The sequence below is a fragment of the Callithrix jacchus genome, chromosome 12 (assembly GCF_049354715.1).
Source record: "Callithrix jacchus isolate 240 chromosome 12, calJac240_pri, whole genome shotgun sequence".
NCBI lineage: Eukaryota > Metazoa > Chordata > Mammalia > Primates > Cebidae > Callithrix > Callithrix jacchus.
The window spans coordinates 19,965,463-19,982,022 of record NC_133513.1 but is presented as its reverse complement, the minus strand read 5'-3'; the positions used below and the strand labels follow the sequence as shown (position 1 = coordinate 19,982,022).

Below are 16,560 nucleotides of genomic sequence, written 5' to 3'. Positions count from 1 at the left end.
TCCCAACAGGAATTAAGTGCTTGATTTGGGAAGTGATACTGGTCATTTCTACTCAAAGCCCATTGGTCAGAATTAGTCATCTGACCTCTTCTAGACACAAGCCAGGCTGGTCTCCTGTGTGCCTAAAAGAAGAGGGTCCTGGCACAGTGGCTCATGCCTGTAATCCCAGCACTTTGGGAGGCCAAGGTGGGAAATCACTTATGCCCAGGAGTTCAAGACCAGCCTTGAATGACAAAGCAAGACCCTGTCACTACCAAAAGAAAGAAAGAAAAAAGCTGAGATGGTGACACATGCTTATAGTTCCAGCTACTCTGGAGGTTGAGGTGGGAGGATTGCTTGAGCCCAGACCTTTGAGGCTGCAGTGAACTATGGTCATATCATACCCCTGGATGACAGAGCAAGACCCTTTCTCAAAAAAAAAAAAAAGAGAACTGGATATGAGTGAGCATTAGTAATGTCTACTGGAGACTGTTAAATGAAGCTAAGCAGACACTTTTCCTTAAAATGCAGTGCCTGGGCCAGGGTAGTAGTTCCATAAACACTTGGGTGAAATACAGGCTTGAGTATTCTGCACACTAGCAGACTTACACAAAGTGGTTACAGGTAGAAGTCATATTCATGGTCAAAATTTACAATGCTAGACTGCGCCAGGAGGTCTTTCTGCTTGGATGTTTTATGGGCTAGTCTGAAGGGTCTCAGTGCCAAACTGAAGAGGCCAAACAGCTCACCAGGGCTTGGTCCCTTAGAGAAAGACAACAAAGGTTCTTTCCTTTTTCCTCCTATTCCTCGGAGAGGGAGGAGATGGGCTTTTGGCTGGCACGTGAGGATCCTAGTACCACAACTTTAGGATCTTAAGCCAAAGAAATGTATTTTTCACAATTTCAGAGGCTGGAAGTCCAAGGTCAAAGGGTCAGCATGGTTCATTCCTTCTGAGGGCCACCAGGGGAAAGGTCTGTTTCCAGCTTCCCTCTGTGACTTGTAGGTGGCTGTCTTCCCCCAGTGTCTTCACACCATCTTCTCTCTGTGTATGTTCGTGTCCAAATTTCCTCTTGTCAAGACACTAGTTGGCTAGGCAGTGCTCACGCCTGTAATGCTAACAGTTTGGGAGGCTGACGCAGGCAGATCACTTGAGGTTAGGAGTTTGAGACCATCTAGCTAACGTGGTGAAACCTGGTCTCTACTAAAAAAAAAATAGAAAAATTAGCCAGGCATGGTGGTGTGTGCCTGTAGTCCCAGCTACTTGGGAGGCTGAGGCAGGAGGGCAAGACCCTGTCTCAAACAAAACAAAACAAGAAAACACATTAGTCATATTGGATTAGGGCCCACCCTAATGACCTCATGAAAATTACCCTGTAAAGACCCTATCTTTAAATAATGTTACATTCTGAGGTACTAAGGATTAAGAATTCAACACATGAATCCTTTGAGAGGTAGATACAATTCAATCCGTAACAGCTAGTCAAATTTGAAGATGTTGCATTGACCTATAATGTTTGGGATCACAGTTCGCTTCTCTTCTGGAGTCTCATCTCTTCAGAATGATTCTCTTGCTTTTTGGTAAAATAGGCACAATAATAGGATCTACTTCAAGGTTTGATATGAAGATTAAAAGAGTTATTATATTTGAAGTACTTAAAGTGGCATCTGGTACAGAGCAAATACCAAGTATTAGCATTATTGGAAGTACTTGTCATTATTTTTTCAAATCATGATTACTTCTATTAGGCTGGACAATCTCGCTTTGTTCTGATAACATTTGCTGCTGCTGATTCAGTACTTGCTGTGGGCCCAGCATTGTGTTAAGGGCTTTATGTGCATCACATAATATTACAACAATGCTAGGAGATCAGATCTGTTGTCATCCTTAAGGTATGCAGTGACAGAAACAGGGGTGATACTCCCCCGATTTTTTTTCAGCAGGGCACAGTGGCTCATACCTGTAATCCCAGCACTTTGGGAGGCTAAGGCAGGTGGATATCTTGAGGCAAGGAGTTCGAGACCAGTCTGGCCAACATGGTGAAACCCCATCTCTACAAAAATACAAAAATTAGCTGGGCATGGTGGTGCATGCCTGTGATTCCAGCTACTCAGGAGGCTGAGGCAGGAGAATTGCTTGAACCTGGGAGGTGGAGTTTGCAGTGAACCGAGATTGCACCACTGCACTCCAGCCTGGGTGACAGTGAGACTCTGTCTTAATTTTTTTTCTTTAAAACCTGAGAAGCAATGGCAATTAAAGGTCTGGAGACCCTTGGCTGTGCCAGATATTAAGGTTTAGGTTCAAATCTGTAGGGATGAGAAGGAGGAACCCAAGTGATGAGAGTGACTTTGGGATCAGGGAAGTAACTCTGACCAGTAAGGAATTATTTCAACATGTTAATAACTGACGTGGCTCTACAGAAGCATACTGGTTAATTGTCTGCCCTGGTGGTAGCTGGAGATGACTGTCCCATGTTCATGGATTAAGATCTATGTTCTTAAATATTTGCTAGAGGTAAGACTAGAGCCTCATTTTACAGACAAGAAATTGAGAACAAAAGAAGGCAAGGGGCTTTTATGAGGTCACACAGTGAGGGGGTTGCTGAAGTAGCCTTTAACTCCTGACTCCTAGGTCTCTGTAAATTAAGTTCCTTCTTTTTGCACCTCTCAATTCATGGAGAATAGCAAACTGCAAAGCCCCAGTAGCATCCAAATACTTCAGGGCTCTGTCTCCCTCTTTTGCTCACCTGGCTGGGGAGGGCAGACTGAGGGCTTGGCCACCTCTCAAATTCTTGTGCTGTCCATTCTGACAATGGCAGCAGAGGGAAGTGGCCACAGTCTGGGAAAGACTGGCCTGGGGGTTGAGCCCATTCAGCAGGCAGATCTTCTGGTGGCTTTTCCCTCACTCAGAACTCCAGCAGGCCCAGGTGCCAGGTAGCTGAGTCAGCCCTGGATGTGGCGAAAGACCTGGAGACATATGGGGAGGTGCCGGACCAGAGCACTCAACTTTCCTCTTTCCTGACTGTAAAGAGAGACAGAGAGAGGCAAATGGAGAGAAAGACCAAGAGGTAAAGCCAAAGAGACAAAGAGCTACATAGAGAACTGAGCAGCAGAGCCAGAGGCAGAACGACCCAGAGATGCAAAGTTAAGAAAGATAGTCAAATGGAACTTAAGAGAGATGAAGCAACAGAAAAACACCAGCGAGGATGACAGGGAAAAGCAAAGAAAGGCACAGTAAGAGATGCAGGGGTGGTGGCTGGGCGTAGTGGCTCATGCCTGTAATGCCAGCATTTTGGGAGGCCAAGACAGGTGGATCACAAGGTCGGGAGTTTGAGATCAGCCTGGCCAACATAGCAAAACCTAATCTCTGCTAAAAATACAAAAAATTAGCCAGGCATGGTGATGCATGCCTGTGGTCCCATCCACTCGGGAGGCTGAGGCAGGAGAATCTCTTCAACCCGGGAGGCAGAGGCTGTGGTGAGCCGAGATTATGCCACTGCACTCCAGCCTGGGTGACAGCACAAGACTCCTTAAAAAGAAAGAGATGGAGGGGTGGAGAGAGGAAGGGAGAGAAAGAAAGGAAGGAAGAGAGGAAGAGGCAGGGGTAGGGAGGCTGACAGGGAGGAAGAAAAGCAGAGAGAGAAGGAGAGAAGGGGAGAGAAAGAGAAGGGAACAGAGGGAGAGAAAGAGAAGGTGGAGAGAGGAAGAGAAAGAGAAGGTGGAGAGAGGAAGAGAAGAAAGGAAAGAAGGAAGAGATGAAAAGAGAAACAAGAGGAGAGGAGAGGGAGGAGGTAGACAAGAAGGGAGAGAGAGGAAGGGAGAGGAAGAAGGGGGGCAGAGGGGAAAGGAGAGACAGAATGACTGATCAGGGGTATAAGGGTACGGGAGAGGCTGGCAGGTGATGTGGCAGGTGATACAGGGAGTAGAACTGCAAAGGGCTGGTGAAGAAGAAAGAAAAATTAAGAGAAAGGCCATTGGGGTGGGTGGAAGGGAGGAGGACTAGGACATAGAGAGGATTTCCCCTGGCATTTGTGACTCTGTTTGTTATGACAGGGGCAGAAATACAGACTCAGACCCCCACAGTGACCCATTAGTCTCCACCGCCCCGCCGCTCTGCCAGACGGCCGCCCCTACCAGGCCTGTTGCCTCTGAGCCTTATTTATTGCTCCAAAATCTGGGATCATGAGGAGTCCCTGCCGGGAAGCTTGGGCGAAAGCTTCCATCTAAATCCTGGACTTGGCTTCCAGCCACTGCAGCTGAACAGGAGGGACAGTGGGAGGACAGAGCTTGATTGATATCATGGCTTTTCACACATGGAGGGTGGTGTCTTTTTTTGGAAGTGGCAAAAGGATTCTGTGCTGTCCCTAGGGGTGTAAGTCTTGACCTTATTCCTTTCCACTAAAGAAACAATTTTAAAAAACCGACACCAATTTCCTAATACCACTTGGGGCATTTTAACCGCAGTTAAAGCTACTGAAAATACAGTAGCTACCATGTTGGGAATGCTGCCAGGATGATCTCATTTGTCCCTGTATAACGTTATGAGGAAGTTACTATTATCTTCCGCTTTTGCAGGTGACGTAACAGGCTCTGGGAGGTGAAGAAACTTGCCCAGGATTCTGTTTCTGTAGACACCAGAGCCTGACCTGTCGGGCTGTGTTTCTTACTCACTGTGCCATCCTGCCCCCACCTCCCACACCATTATACAGATGAAGACATAGGGGTTTGTCAATTCTTTTGTTAATACAATAATTTTATTTTTATTTTTTATTTTTAAATTAGAGATAGAGTCTTACTATGTTCGTCAGGTCGGTCTTGAATTCTTGGCCTCAAGCAATCCTCCCACCTTGGCCTCCCAAAGTGCTTTGTTTACAGGTGTAAGCTACCACACCTGGCTTTTTTTTTTTTTTTAAGTTCAGGAGTACAAGTGCAGGTTGGTTACACAGGTAAATTTGGGTCATGGGTGTTTGTTGTACAAGTTACTCAGCACCCAAGTATTAAGCCTAATACCCATTATTTATTTTTTCTGATTCTCTCCCTCCCATTCTTCATCCTCCAAAAGACCCCAGTGTGTGGTGTTCCCATCTATGTGTCCATGTGTTCTCATCATTGAGCTGCCACCTTAAGAACATACAGTATTTGGTTTTATGTTCCTGTGTTAGTTTGCTAAGGATAATGGCCTCCAGCTGCACTCATGTCCCTGCAAAGGACATGATTCCATTCTTTTTTTTTAAATATGTATTTTATTGCACTTTAGGTTCTGGGGTACATGTGAAGAACTTGCAGGATTGTTGCATAGGTACATACATGGCAAGGTGGTTTGCTGCCTCTATCCCCACTACCTATATCTGGAGTTTCTCCCCAAGTTATCCCTCCCCAACTCCCTACCCCCCCCAATGTCCCTCCCCTAGTCCCCTGCAGCAGCCCTCATTGTGTGATGCTCCCCTCCCTGTGACCATGTGTTCTCATTGTTCAACACCCGCCTATGAGTGAGAACATGCAGTGTTTGATTTTCTGTTCTTATGTCAGTTTGCTGAGAATGATGGTTTCCAGGATCATCCATGTCCCTACAAAGGACATGAACTCATCATTTTTTATGGCTGCATAGTATTCCATGGTGTGTATGTGCCACATTTTCCCTGTCCAGTCTCTCATCGATGGGCATTTGGGTTGGTTCCAGGTCTTTGCTATTGTAAACAGTGCTGCAATGAACATACATGTGCATGTGTCTTTATAATAGAATGATTAATAATCCTTTGGATATATACCCAGTGATGGGATTGCTGGGTCAAATGGAATTTCTATTTCTAGGTCCTTGAGGAATCACCACACTGTCTTCCACAATGGTTGAACTAATTTACACTCCCACCAACAGTGTAAAAGTGTTCCTATTTCTCCACATCCTCTCCAGCATCTGTTGTCTCCAGATTGTTTAATAATTGCCATTCTAATTGGTGTGAGATGGTATCTCAATGTAGTTTTGATTTGCATTTCTCTAATGACCAGTGCTGATGAGCATTTTTTCATGTTTCTTGGCCTCATATATGTCTTCTTTTGAAAAGTGTCTGTTCATATCCTTTGCCCACTTTTGAATGGGTTTTTTTTTTTTTTTCTTGTAAATCTGTTTTAGTTCTTTGTAGATTCTGGATATTAGCCCTTTATCTGATGAGTAGATTACAGAAATTCTTTCCCATTCTGTTGGTTGCCACTTCATTCTAATGATTGTTTCTTTTGCTGTGCAGAAGCTCCGAAGTTTAATTAGATCTCATTTGTCCATTTTGGTTTTTGAAGCCAATGCTTTTGGTGTTTTAGTCATGAAGTCCTTGCCTATGCATATATCCTGAATGGTTTTGCCTAGGTTTTCTTCTAGGGTTTTTATGATGTTAGGTCTTATGTTTAAGTCTTTAATCCATCAGGAGTTAATTTTATTGTAAGGTGTCAGGAAGGGGTCCAGTTTCTGCTTTCTGCACATGGCTAGTCAGTTTTCCCAACACCATTTATTAAACAGGAAATCCTTTCCCCATTGCTTGTTTTTGTGAGGGTTGTCAAAGATCAGATGGCTGTAGATGTGTGGCATTGCCTCCGGGGCCTCTGTTCTGTTCCATTGGTCTATATCTCTGTTTTGGTACCAGTACTATATTGTTTGGATTACTGTAGCCTTGTAGTATCATTTGAAGTCAGGTAGTATAATGCCTCCAGCTTTGTTCTTTTTGCTTAGAATTGACTTGGCTATGTGGGCTCTCTTTTGGTTCCATATGAAGTTTAAGGTGGTTTTTGTCAGTTCTGTGGAGTGTCATAGGTAGTTTGATGGGGATAGTGTTGAAGCTATAAATTACTTTGGGAAGTATGGGCATTTTCACAATATTGATTCTTTCTAAGCATGAGTATGGAATGTTTTTCCATCTGTTTGTGTCCTCCCTTATTTCATTGAGCAGTGGTTTGTAGTTCTCCTTGAAGAGGTCATTAACATTCCTTGTTAGTTGTATTCCTAGGTATTTTATTCTCTTTGTAGCAATTGTGAATGGCAGTTCGTTCTTGATTTGGCTCTCTTTATGTCTGTTATTGGTGTATAGGAATGCTTGTGATTTCTGCACATTGATTTTGTATCCTGAGACTTCGCTGAAGTTGCTTATCAGTTTCAGGAGATTTGGGGCTGAGATGATGGGGTCTTCTAAAGATACAGTCATGTCATCTGCAAATAGAAACAATTTGACTTCCTCCTTTCCTAATTGAATATGCTTTATTTCTTTTTATTGCCTGATCGCTCTGGCTAGAACTTCAATACTATATTGAATAGGAGTGGTGGGAAAGGGCATCCTTGTCTTGTGCCAGATTTCAAAGGGAATGCTTCCAGTTTTTGCCCATTCAGTGTGATATTGACTGTGGGTTTGTCAAAAATAGCTTTTATTATTTTGAGATATGTTCCATCAATACCTAGTTTATTGAGTTTTTAGCATAAAGGCTGTTGAATTTTGTTGAAGGCCTTCTCTGCATCTTTTGAGCTATACATGTGGTTTTTGTCTTTGGTTCTGTTTATGTGATGGATTACATTTATGGATTTGCCTATGTTGAACCAGCCTTGCATTTCTGGGATGAAGCCTGCTTGATCGTGGTGGATAAGCTTTTTGATGTGCTGTTGCAATCGGCTTGCCAGTATTTTATTGAAGATTTTTGCATCTATGTTAAGCATGAATATTAGGCTGTAGTTTTCTTTTCTTGTCGAGTCTCTGCCAGGTTTTGGTATCAGGATGATGTTGGTCTCATAAAAAGGGTTGGCAAGGATTTCCTCTTTTTGTATTGTTTGGAATAGTTTCAGAAGGAATGGTACCAGCTCGTCTTTGTACGTCTGGTAGAATTCAGCTGTGAACCCATCTGGAACTGGGCTTTTTTTAGTTAGTAGGCTATTAATTGCTGCCTCAACTTCAGCCCTTGTTACCTTTCTATTCAGGGTTTCGACTTCTTCCTGGCTTAGGCTTGGGAGGATGCAAGTGTCCAGGAATTTATCCATTTCCTCCAGGTTTACTGGTTTATGTGTATAGAGTTGTTTGTAGTAGTCTCTGATGTTAGTTTGTATTTCTGGGGAATTGGTGGTGATATCTCCTTTATCATTTTTTATTGCTTCTATTTAATTCTTCTCTCTTTTCTTTTATGTTAATCTGGCTAGTGGTCTATTTTGTTGATCTTTTCAAAAAACCAGCTCCTGGATTTATTAATTTTTTGAAGCTTTTTTTTTCTGTATCTGTCTCCTTAGTTCTGCTCTGATCTTAGTTATTTCTTGTCTTCTGCTAGCTTTTGAGTTTTTTTATCTTGCTCCTCTAGCTCTTTCAATTTTGATGATAGAGTGTCTATTTTAGATCTTTCCTTGCTTCTCATGTGGGCATTTATTGCTGTAAATTTTCCTCTGGATACTGTTTTAAATGTGTCCCAGAGATTCTGGCAGGTTGTGTCTTTATTCTCATTGGTTTTGAAGAACATCTTTATTTTTGTCCTCATTGCATTGTTTATCCAGTCAGCATCAAAAGCCAGTTGTTCAGTTTCCATGAAGTTGTGTGTTTTTTAGTTAGTTTCTTAATCCTGAGTTCTAATTTGATTGCACTGTTGTCTGAAAGACTGTTTGTTATGATTTCTTTTCTTTTGCATTTGCTGAGGAGTGGTTTACTTCCAATTATATGGTCTATTTTAGAGTAAGTGTGATGTGGTGCTGAGAAGAATGTATATTCTGTGGATTTGGGGAGAAGAGTTCTGTAAATGTCTATTAGATTTGCTTCGTCCATATTTGAGTTCAAGTCCTGGATATCCTTGTTAATTTTCTGTCTTGTTGATCTGTCTAATATTGACAGTGGAGTGTTAAATTCTCCCATTATTGTTGTGTGGGAGTCTGAGTCTCTTTGTAGGTCATTAAGAATTTGCTTTATGTATCTGGGTACTCAATACAGGAGTGCACATATATTTAGGATTGTTAGCTCTTTTTGTTGCATTGATCCTTTTACCATTATATAATGTCCTTCCTCGTCTCTTTTGATCTTTGTTGATTTAAAGTCTATTTTATCAGAGACTAGTATTACAACTCCTGCTTTTTTTGCTCTCTGTTTGCTTGGTAAATTTTCCTCCATCCCTTTATTTTGAGCCTATATTTATCCTTTTACATGAGATGGGTCTCCTGGATACAGCACACTGATGGGTTTTGACTTTTTATCCAATTTGCCAGTCTGTGTCTTTTGATTGGGACATTTAGCCCATTTACATTTAAGGTTAATATTGTTATGGGTGAATTTGATCCTGCCAATTTGATGCTAGCTGGTTGTTTTCCCCATTAATTGACATAGTTTCTTTATTATGTCAGTGCTCTTTACCATTTGGTACATTTGTGGAATGGCTGGTACTGGTTTTCCTTTCTATGTTTAGTGTTTCTTTCAGGAGCTCTTGTGAGGCAGGCCTGGTGGTGATGAAATCTCTGAGCAATTGCTTGTTCATAAAGGATTTTATTTCTCCTTTGCTTATGAAACTTAGTTTGGCTGGATATGAAACTCTAGGTTGAAAGTTCTTTCCTTTAAGGATGCTGAAAATTGGCCCCCACTCTCTTCTAGCTTGTAGGGTTTCTGCTGAGAGATCTGCTGTGAGTCTGATGGGCTTCCCTTTGTGGATAACCCGACCTTTCCCTCTGGCTGCCCTTATCATTTTTTCCTTCATTTCAATCCTGCTGAATTTGACAATGATGTGCCTTGGGATTGCTCTTCTTGAGGAATATCTTTATGGTGTTGTCTGTATTTCCTGGACTTGTATATTGGCCTGCCTTGCTAGGTTGGGGCAGTTCTCCTGCATAATATTCTGAAGAGTGTTTTCCAGCTTGGATTAATTCTCTCTGTCACATTCAGATACACCTATCAAACAAAGATTAGGTCTTTTTACATAATCCCATATTTCTTGGAGGCTTTGTTTATTTCTTTCACTCTCTTTTCTTTAATGTTGCCTTCTCATTTTATTTCATTGAGTTGATCTTCAGTCTCTGATATCCTTTCTTCTGCCTGGTTGATTCAGCTATTGAAACTTGTGTATGCTTTGTGAAGTTCTCATGTTGTGTTTTTCAGCTCCATCAATTTATTTATATTCTTCTCTAAGCTGTTTATTCTTGTTAGCATTTTGTCAAACCTTTTTTCAACGTTCTTAGTTTCTTTGCATTGGGTTAGAACATGTTCTTTTAGCTCAGAGAAGTTTGTGATTACCCACTTTCTGAAGCCTGTTTCTGTCAATTCATCAGACTCATTCTCCATCCAGCCTTGTTCCCTTGCTGGTGAGGAGTTGTGATCCCTTGGAGGAGGAGAGGCATTCTGGTTTTGGATGTTTTCATCCTTTTTACACTGGTTTCTTCCCATCTTAGTGGATTAATCTACCTGTGGTCTTTGTTGTGGATGACTTTTGGATGGGGTCTTTGAGTGGACATCATTTTTGTTGATGATGAAGTTATTTCTTTTGTTTTTTAGTTTTCCAACAGTCCCCTCTGCTTTGGAACTCCCAGAGGTCCACTCCAGAGCCTGCTTGCTTGGGGCTTACCTGCAGCAGCTGCAGAACAGTAAGGGTTGCTACCAGTTTCTTCTTCTGTTATTTTTGTCTCAGATGGAAACCTGCCAGATGCCAGTCTGAGGTCTCCTTTTTTTTTTTGAGACGAAGTTTAGCTCTTGTTACCCAGGCTGGAGCACTCTTGTTACCCAAGCTGGAGCGCAATGGCGCGATCTCGGCTCACTGCAACCTCCGCCTCCTGGGTTCAGGCAATTCCCCTGCCTCAGCCTCCTGAGTAGCTGGGATTACAGGCACGCGTCACCATGCCCAGCTAATTTTTTGTATTTTTTTAGTAGAGATGGGGTTTCCCCATGTTGACCAGGATGGTCTCGATCTGTTGACCTTGTGATCCACCCGCCTCGGTCTCCCAAAGTGCTGGTATTACAGGCTTGAGCCACTGCACCCGGCCTGAGGTCTCCTTTATGAGGTGTCTCTTTGGATATATGGGAGTCGGGGAGCTGCTTGAGGAGACTGTCTGTCCCATATAGGAGCTCAAATGCTAAGCTGTGAGCTCAGTTGTTCCATTCATAGCTGCTGGGTGGGTACGTTTAATTCTGCTGCAGTGGAACTCATAACTGCCTTTTTTCCCCAGGTGCTCTGTCCTGGGAAGGTGTGGCTTTATTTATAAGTTCCTGATGTGCTGCTGCCTTTTTTCAGAGATGCCCTGCCCAGCAAGGAGGTATCCTAGTCACAGTCTGCCAGCAGAGGCATTGCTGTACTGCTGTGGGCTCTTCCTAGCTCCTGTGTGAACTTCCTTGCACTTTTGTTTATAGAGGTTTAGTTAGAACTGCCTCAGTAATGGCAGTCTGCCTCAGTAATGGCAGACTGCCTTGGTAATGGTGGACTGCCTCGGTAATGGCAGACTGCCTCGGTAGTGGTGGACTCCCTCGGTAATGGTGGATGCCCTTTCCCCCACAGAGCTGGACCCTCCCAGGTCCAGCTGTGCTTGCTGTGAAACTGTCAATCCAGAGCATTTTAGATTATTGGTCTCTGTGGGGGTGGGACCTGCCAAGCCAGATTACCTGGCTCCCTGTTTCATCCCCCTTTTTTTCAGTTGAATGGGCAACTCTGTCTCCCAGGCGTTCCAGGCACCAGTTGAAATGGCCACCCAGATTAGTGTAAGTTTTTGTGTGGAGACCCACTGCACCAGCTGAAACAGCCATGCTGGAGGCTCATGGTGCTTTTCTGCCCGCAAATCTCTTGGTCTGTGGGCAGTAAAAATTTGTTTGGAAATGCGGTGATCACTCACCCTCTGCATTCTCTCTGGTAACACACTCCAGAGCTGTTCCTATTCAGCCATCTTGAATCATCTCTCTGATCCCATTCTCTTTTATGGCTGCATAGTATTCCATGGTGTATATGTACCACATTTTCTTTATCCAGTCTGCCATTGATGGGCACTTAGGTAATTTCATGTCTTTGCTATTGTGAGTAGTGAGGCTTGTCAGTTCTAATCACTTGCCCAAAGTCACATGGGTAGAAAGGTGAAGAATGAGGATTTAAACCCAGTAGGAAATTAGACCTCAGTAGTTCTGCTTAACTTCAATGCTTCTCCCTTTATCCCCCATGCATTAGCTTGGGGTCTTTCAGAAATAGGGACTCCAAACACCACATGTTCTCACTCATAATTAGGTGTTGAACAATGAGAACACATGAACACAGGGAGGGGAACATCACACACTGGAGTCTGTTGGTGGGTGGTGGGGTAGGGGAGGGATAGCAGGGGGTGGGGAGATTGGGAAGGGATAACATTAGGAGAAATATCTAATGTAGGTGACATGGGGATAGAGGCAGCAAACCACCATGGCATGTATATACACACCTATGTAACAATCCTGTAAGATCTGCACATGTACTCCAGAAATTAAAGAATAATAATAATAATAATAATAAAAAGAAATAGGGACTCCCTCTAGATGCTTCAGGCACCGGTTTGTTGTGCCTCATGAAGTAAAGAGAGCAAAAGCTCCAATAGAAATGTACACTTAGAAATTGTTGTAGTAGTAAATTTTATGTTACAGGTATCTTACCACAATTGGAGGGTTTAAAAAAATGTGCGTGTGTGTGTGTGTGTGTGTGTGTGTGTGTGTGTCTGCTGAGGCTAGAAAAAAATTTTTTTAAAGCTCCAGTTGTCACTCTCTGTGGAATATGGTTAATGCATTCTCATCTAGTCATCATGCTATTTTCATAATGTAGCTTCGCCTACTCACTGCACTGATCTCCCTTTACCTCCAGCCCATGGCTCCTGCATATTCACAGCTTCTGTTTCCTCGTGTCTTCTGCTGTATTGTGGACTTCTGTTTCCTGCTTTCTCTGAGTGCCTTACTGCTTCCAGCCCTCTCTCTCAGGTTGGTGCACAATTAATTGCAATTTTGCCATTAAAAGTAATCGCAGATTTGCATTTCTCTAATGACCAGTGATGATGAGCTTTTTCTCATATGTTTGTCAGCTGCATAAATGTCTTATTTTAAGAAGTGTCTGTTCATGTCCTTTGCCCACTTTTTGATGGGGTTGTTTGTTTGTTTTCTTGTAAATTTGTTTAAGTTCTTTATAGAGTCTAGTTATTAGCCATTTGTCAGGTGGCAGATCGCAAAATTTTATTCCCATTCTATTGGTTGCTGGTTCACTCAAATGATAGTTTCTTTGGCTGTGCAGAAGCTCTTAAGTTTAGTTAGATCCCATTTGTCTATTCTGGCTTTTGTTGCCATTGCTTTTGGTATTTTAGTCATGAAGTCCTTGGCCATGCCTATGTCCTGAATGGTATTTTCTAAGTTTTCTTCTAGGGTTTTTGTGGTGTTAGGTCATATGTTTAAATCTTTAATCCAGCTGGAATTAATTTTTGTATAAGGTGTAAGGAAGGGATCCAGTTTCAGCTTTCTGCATATGGCTAGCCAGTTTTCCCAACACCATTTATTACATAGGAAATCCTTTCCCCATTGCTTGTTTAAATCAAAACCACATTAAGATACCATCTCATGCCAGTTAGAATGGTGATCATTAAAAAATCAGGAGACAACAGATGCTGGAGAGGATGTGGAGAAATAGAAACACTTTTATACTGTTGGTGGGAGTGTAAATTAGTTCAACCATTGTGGAAGACAGTGTGGCGATTCCTCAAGGTTCTAGAACTACAAATACCATTTGACGCAGCATTCCCGTTAATGAGTATATACCCAAAGGATTATAAAACATTAAATTATAAAGACACATGCACACGTATGTTTGTTGTGGCACTGTTTACAATAGCAAAGACTTGGATGTTTACAATAGCAAAGACTTGAATTATAAAACATTCAATTATAAAGACACATGCACACATATGTTTATTGTGGCACTGTTTACAGTAGCAAAACCATACCTATCAATGATAAACTGGATAAAGAAAATGTGGCACATATACAACATGGAATACTATGCATCCATAAAAAAGGATGAGTTCATGTCCTTTGTAGGGACATGGATGAAGCTGGAAACCATCATTCTCAGCAAACTGACACAAGAACAGAAAACCAAACGCTGCATGTTCTCACTCATAAGTGGGTGTTGAACAATGAGAACACATGGACACAGGGAAGGGAACATCACACACTGGGTCTTGTTAGGGGATGGGGGGACCAGGGAGGGATAGCAGGCGGTGGGGGAATTGGGGAGGGCTAACATTATAAGAAATACCTAATGTAGATGATAGGGGTTGGATGCAGCAAACCACCACGGCACGTGTATACCTGTGTAAAAACCAGCACATTCTGCACATGCACCCCAGAACTGAAAGTATTAACAAAAAAAGTAATGGTAGAAACTGTAATTACTTTTGCACCAACCAAATATCTTCAAGTAAGCCTTCCTAGAAGAAAAGATCAGATTGAATGGCATCTTAGGTTGGGCTTCCTGGAAACAGGCTCTCAGGTGGAGATTTGCCTACAGGGACTTTTCTGAGGGAGAGCTTTTGGGATCATCACTACGGGTGGAGTGTAGACAATAGGACTGCTTGAAAAAGATATTGGACTTTGATGTAGTCTTAGCAGAGGCCTCAGCTGATACCACAGGGATGCCTTGGAGATGGGATGGTCTTCAGATTTACCCCCTTCAAACAAGAGGGTCAGGTCTTGATACCCTGACATTCATCTGTTATTGGATATGAGCTGCCCTTGGTGGGGGGTGTGACTGCAGGTGAGGTGTCTTTCTTTCATTGAGGATGGTTTTCAGAGATGGACTGAGGTGACACCTGTTGGCTACCAGTTACTCCTAGCAGTTGGAGGAATGTGAGCCTCCATCCTAAAAGAGGTCTGGATGGTGCCCTACGACATCCTCTGCTGATGGAATTATCACTTTTCAGAATACAGCAGCCCACATGGCCACCTCCATGGCCCTTGGTGTCCCCTGCTCCATCCAGTGGACCTCTGTATTTGCCTCTGTTGCTAATTTCTGGTGCAATCAGATGCAACACTGGTTTCAGGTCCTCTGACGTGGAACATGGAAACCATGTGCAGGAATGGCCTGAGGCCTTGCTCAGATGGGGTGGGGGCACAGCAGGGCCTTCAAGCACCCTGGACTCTTGACCATAGCCATGATGCCTTGCTGACTTCCCAGAGTCCAGGAGAGAATGCCTGTGCTCCAAATTTTTCTTACTTAAGGCCTGTTAGCCCAGTTGTTAGGAGCGCAGATCCAAAGAGGTTCTGAAGCTGATCTCCAAATAGCACAACCATTTCCTCTCTGCTCTACGAGGAATCCCTCTTGTTATGTCATCCAGTCTCGAAATATCAGACACCAAGGAAGTGTCCCAAGAGTGTAGGTGGATCAATACGTAGTCACATCCCCTCCTGAACAAGAGCAGCCCTTGTGCTGTCGGCCAGACTGCCATTCATGCTTCCCTGGTTCCTCTGAAGTTTCCTTGTGAACAGTTACGGTTTTTTTCTGCTTAGTCTAGGCCTTTCTTTCCTCCATGAAGTAAAAACAGACATGGAGATGCACATATGCTACGGGGGCCCAATATAGCACCGTCAGTCAAACCCTGCTCTCTCCCCACTGCAGCAAGGATGTGGCTGGGCTCCCATCCCTTCCTTCCCCTTAATTGATTTCCAAATTCAGCCTTCTGGGATGGTGCCTTGGCTGGCTTTCCAAGTTCAGCCTCTCAACCTTAATTTAATGCTTCTTGGGTGGTAAGAGCTTAGGTTTCCCACCTACTAGTTGGCATCTGGCTGATTTTCTCATCCTGAAGAATTTAGTTTCATTAATGTGAAACCTTTGTACATTGCATTTGGGTTGTCAACAGTGATGTCTACTCCTGCTGTTCCCAGTCCTTCTAAAACAGAGTCCTTCACCTACTCCAGGACAGTGTTGGCATACAGAAGGAGCCAGGTGTGACCCATAGCAAGACTGTCAGACATAGGACTTACTCTATTAAATCCAGGAGTCCCAGGGCCCAGGCTGAGATTAGCTGGAGGATGCTAAAAGCAGGTTAGATGATTCAGTCTGCTTGGTTTTAGCCAGGCAGCCTGATAGGGGTCTTGAAGTCCAGTTTTCCTGCCTTCTCCTTCCAAGACTGTGCCAAATATTCTATTCTTGGATCAGATAACTTTTCAGTACTGAGTTGGCAGATGTTTATGATTGTTTTTCGCATTCTGAACAGAAGACAATTGTTTTGTTGTAAAATAGAAATAGAGGCTTAGGAGGACCCACGGCACCTTAGTAGGGCTGGATCTTAGAAGAATAGTGACATGGTGAAACAGGTTTTGTCTTCTGTATTATTTTCTTATCCCTGTTTTTTTTTTTTTTTTTTTTTTTTAACAAATACTGATTATTTATGGTGAGTAACCCAAATCACTTTAGGTATGCCAAATATCCCAGATCTCATCAGCTTGTTGATACAAATGAGGTCATTTTGAAGTGAGTGTTCAGCCCATGCAGGTTCATAGCTTTTGCCTCTTCCTGCTAGGCCCCAGTGTTTTCAGGAGTCCTGAAGGAATGTCTCATGTGTGCCAGAGTGTAGTCCACTTTGATTTTTTTTACTCGTTTTTTTATTTTTAT

The 16,560-nt window shown here is 43.0% G+C and overlaps 1 long non-coding RNA gene across 1 annotated transcript in view; it reads left to right on the top strand.

Moving 5' to 3' along the window:
- LOC144578592 (uncharacterized) overlaps nucleotides 1–16,560 on the top strand; it is a 366,916-nt gene that overhangs the window by 43,955 nt on the left and 306,401 nt on the right. The window contains exon 3 of the long non-coding RNA XR_013524698.1: nucleotides 12,769–12,881. This is a non-coding gene — a long non-coding RNA (uncharacterized LOC144578592). The remainder of the gene's footprint in view (nucleotides 1–12,768; nucleotides 12,882–16,560) is intronic.